At 38.9% G+C, this 4,685-nt stretch overlaps 1 non-coding gene across 1 annotated transcript; it reads right to left on the bottom strand.

The window, feature by feature from the left end:
- Positions 1-1,675: 1,675 nt before the first annotated feature.
- On the bottom strand, positions 1,676-1,782 carry LOC141644687 (small nucleolar RNA R71). Its single transcript, XR_012544299.1, has one exon. It is a non-coding gene; the product is annotated as a small nucleolar RNA R71 (small nucleolar RNA).
- Between the last annotated feature and the right edge of the window lie 2,903 nt (positions 1,783-4,685).

Genomic DNA, 4,685 nt, shown 5'->3' with positions numbered 1-4,685 from the left:
ATTTCCTTAATTTCCCTTTTGTTCATCTTTTATTTTGGGTAATTGAAGATTATTTGGGTTATTGTTGGGAGATTGACAACCTTCCAATCATTCATCAAGTACTTCTATTATTCTTTGCTTTATTATTGGAATCATTAGTAGGTATAATTTTCTTAACCCTTTTTAATTATTGTTAATCATCTTCATTTATTCATCATGTTTTACTTTGTTGGTATGATTGACAACCTTGCTAGCATGTTCAACATGATAATGAGTGAGTAGTTTCCTTAACCAGGGTTAATGGGGAATTAGGGGAAACCAACATGGGGGATGATTCATGCTTAATTTAATATGTTTTAATAGTTTATTTGCTTGCTTGTTGTGATCTCAAATTATGCACATGTTATGTTTGATGAAATGCGAGCCTATGAATCCTTGCATTTTTTACCCATCACTTATCTTTTCAATGAGACTTGTAAGACATAAACCAACTCGAGTCTCATTAGACCATGCATATAGTTGAGTAGGGAAGATTAAGTCGACTTGTAGGTGTTGTACAATCTAATCGATTTGGCTCCGGGACCCAAACTTTCCTAGGATTGTAAGATATAAACCAACTCGATCCATCACAACAATAATTGCTTGCTTATAATTTGAGAATATGTTTGTATGATCAATTCCCATGAATCCCCTATGAACCCATGACACCCTAGTGCCTTTTATCAATTTTTTACATCTCATTTCAATCATCTTGCTTGCTTACTTTTATTGCTATTTAGTTTAGTGATCTTCTATTCCAACCCCAAATTGTGACACCCCTAGACACCGCTACTTGCAATCGAAAATCTCACTTCAATACCCGTCCCTTGGGATCCGACCTTTACTTACCTCTTTACTAGTAGTAGAGTTGTTTGTGGAGATATAAATATTGTTTTGGTCTAGGTGCTCCTAACAACAAGTACCGAAAACTAAACCTCTTAAGAGGGCCTGGCCAAAAATGACGCCGTTACCGGAGACGGTGTTTACTTGATTTAGATTTTCTTAGATTGCTTATTAGTTGTGTCTTTCTTTGCGTCGGGGAAGTAAAATTCCTCAAGGTTTGTTCTAATTGTTTTCAAATTGTTTGATATTTTGCATGTCTAGAATATCACAAGGTAACTTGTTACCCATTGATCACGAGATTGAAAGAACTTTGACAACCAATAGAAGACTTGCTAGAAACACTATGAGAGGGATTAGTGAGGTTGTGGATATTCATTCTCTTGAGTTCACCAAACCTTTAGCAAGAGAAGGTGAGGAGAACCCAACACCAAATCAACCCACAATGCCTAAATTTTCATCACATTCCGTACCAACCGAGGAGGACCTACCCAATGGAACTCCCACTCCACAACACTTAACCGGAAATTTCATTGCCAAATCCGCATTTATCCAATTAGTCGAAAGAAGCCTATTTGGGGGGGTGCCTAGTGAAGACCCTCACTCTCACATGGAGACGTTTTGTGACTATTGTGATGCGATTTCACAAACCGGTGTAACTCAAGACCAAATTCGATGGGTCTTATATCCTTTTTCTCTAATTGGCACCGCAAAACAATGGTTGAAGAGCCTTGATAAGGCTACTCTAGGAATTGACTCTTGGAAGAAGTTGGCTCTAGCTTTCTACAAAAAATTCTACCCACCGGAAAAGACTAACATGCTAAGAGCTCAAATTACGGGTTTTAAGCAAAGAGATATAGAATCTTTGTATGAAGCTTTGGAGCGGTTCAAGGGAACTTGTCGCTCATGTCCTCACCATGGACTTAGTGAATGGTTCTTGGTTCAACAATTTTGGAATCGTCTTTATGAAGACTCAAGAAACATTCTCAACATGGGATCAAATGGTATGTTCACCGAAGTTGACGATAATCAAACTTGGAACAAGATTGAGGAAATGGCGGTCCATAATTCACAATATAGTAGTGTTGGGGCTGGTGTCCTTTACAGTTAGTGCAAGGACTTATAAATCTCCAAAAGGATCAAAGGGTATACTTTTGTATTATAATCAGTTGGTCCACGTTTATCAATAACGGTTGGCTTGCTAGATAAGTTTGACGTTATTGTCATACAGATGGCGGTGATCAACTGGTCCCTAAAAGTCACACCTATAGGACACGTTTGAGAGATGTGACGGTATGAAAATACAGTCATGTTGATGCCAAAGTTGACTAAGCAGTTAGTCGGAGTCATTGACCAATAATTAGTCAAACGCGATGTTGAGATAATTATTTAATCCAGATTAAATAATAATGGCTAAAACGAATTAAACAGTTAATTCGTAAATTAAATATAAACGATTATATTTAAATTGATGTATATTGAATTAATTATACAATATCGTCTTTGTCGGACATGTATTAATATTTCAACTAATCCGTGTTATTAGTTGATGTTTTAATAACCAATAACCGATGACGATTTATAATAAAAGCGAGTCATATACATTTAGCATTTTTCGAGCCGGACCACGTGGTAAAATTAAGAGGAAGTGGAAGCCCACTTCCCCATGCAAAACCACGGTTGGCCGAAACACACAAAAGGAGAGCTCCTCTCTTTTGTGACCTAGACAATTGATTTTGCACACAAAACTAGGGTTTTGGAAAAATTTCCTCTGAAACCTAGATCTCACATCTCATAAAACTCACAACAAATTCTCTCAATATTGCAAGGCAATCAGAGAATACATTCTAGCACAAGGGCATATTCTCAGACGGTCTTGGGTGCAACAATTAGGAGGAAATCTACGTTGATTTCTGTTCATTTTGCCGAATTGCACTAGGACCCGAGGTTGATTCTTTACCTTTATCGTTTCTCTTGTATTTATGTTTTATGACAATAATCACATGCTAAATCTACGTTATAGTCCTAAAATTTATGAGAATTTTACGGATATTTCCCTACAAGTGGTATCAGAGCCAGGTTACGATCCTGAGACCTGTGGCATTTGAGTAAGTCTCAGGCACCAGAGACACCGGAAGAGAATGAGCACATGACACGGATTCCTTATGCCTCGGCTATAGGATCAATCATGTATGCCATGATATGCACACGTCCAGACGTGGCATATGCATTGAGTATGACAAGTCGATTCCAACAGCATCCAGGTGAATCACATTGGATGGCTGTCAAGAATATTCTTAAGTACCTACGGAGGACTAAAGATTGGGCATTGACTTATGGAGGCGATCAAAAGCTATGCGCAACCGGTTACGCAGATGCTAGCTTCCAAACGGATCGAGATGACTCGAAATCTCGATCCTGGATTCGTTTTTACTCTTAATGGCGCTGCGATCAGTGGAAGAGTTCCAAACAAAGTGTTACAAACAGATTCTACGATCGAGTCCGAGTACTATGTCGCGTCTGAAGCTGCAAAGGAAGCGATATGGATGCGTCAATTCTTACAAGGACTATCTGTAGTGCCTAGTTCGAATGACCCGATCACCATCTATTGTGACAATAGAGGTGCCATCTTCCAAGCTAAGGAGCCTAAGTCTAGCAACAAGTCTAGACATGTACAACGGAAAGCTCATCTAATCCGAGATTACGTGGAGCAAAAGGAAGTAGTGATAGAAAAGATTGCTACAGATGATAATATAGCAGATCCTCTCACTAAACCATTACGACAAGATAAGCATGAAGGGCATGTTAATTACATGAGAATTAAACGTGTTCCTGAGTTGTAGTACTCTTTTAAGGATTAGATTCATTCTCTTATGTACTCTATACGACATCATCGTTTTGATATTTATATATTTTGTTTTTCATGTGGTTTTGTACGACAATTTTGAACACCACAAAGTGAACTGAACAAACATTATATTTTTTGGTCCTTAATTGCCCACGTGAGCTGATAACTCAAGGCAATTATTTTGTGACATTGGTTGATGGTGGGTTCAACGAGCCATAAGTCAAAAGGTTGACTGACCAATCACAGAGGCGATTTATACGGATATCTCGTAGCACACAATTGTGACATCGACGTGGAGTCCTAAATGTTTTATAACATTCTGTGCCCGGTCGTGGATAGGACCTCCATGGTGATCCTAAGAGTCGATCCTTTTGACTATCGACTGTCTCTTGAGACTAAGGCACATTTTGGGTGACTTTGGTTTCTTTCTCACGGTCATCCGTAACAGGGGGCCAAGTAGATTTTTTCTGGGTCATTTCATGCTGTGCTTAGATCGGAAGGAGTCGAGTTGAAGGAAATATTCAGCCTTTATCAGGTACTCGATATTTCTCAGGGCCACTCGAGGAGTCAGAATCGAAATGCATGGCCATGCTCGAATACGAATTCGTTTTATCAGTTGAGTTACTCTCTAGTCGGGGAAACCACTCTTGATACAGATCGATTGTAAAATACGACCTTTGCGGATCCGGATCTGCAAATTGTTTTACATTGAGTGGGAGAAATTTTAAATGAATATGAGAATCGGTTATCGCACATACACTTGTTCGAACAAGTGGGAGTTTGTTGAGTTTGTGTCCTCCGGTTAGTGCGGATAACGTCATTGCACATACACTTGTACGGACAAGTGGGAGCTTGTTGGGGCTGGTGTCCTTTACAGTTAGTGCAAGGACTTATAAATCTCCAAAAGGATCAAAGAGTATACTTTGTATTATAATCAGTTGGTCCACGTTTATCAATAACGGTTGGCTTGCTAGATAAG

Source organism: Silene latifolia, chromosome 2 (assembly GCF_048544455.1).
Source record: "Silene latifolia isolate original U9 population chromosome 2, ASM4854445v1, whole genome shotgun sequence".
NCBI classification, from domain to species: domain Eukaryota; kingdom Viridiplantae; phylum Streptophyta; class Magnoliopsida; order Caryophyllales; family Caryophyllaceae; genus Silene; species Silene latifolia.
Note: the sequence above shows the minus strand (reverse complement) of the source record. Positions and strands in the feature narration are given on the sequence as shown.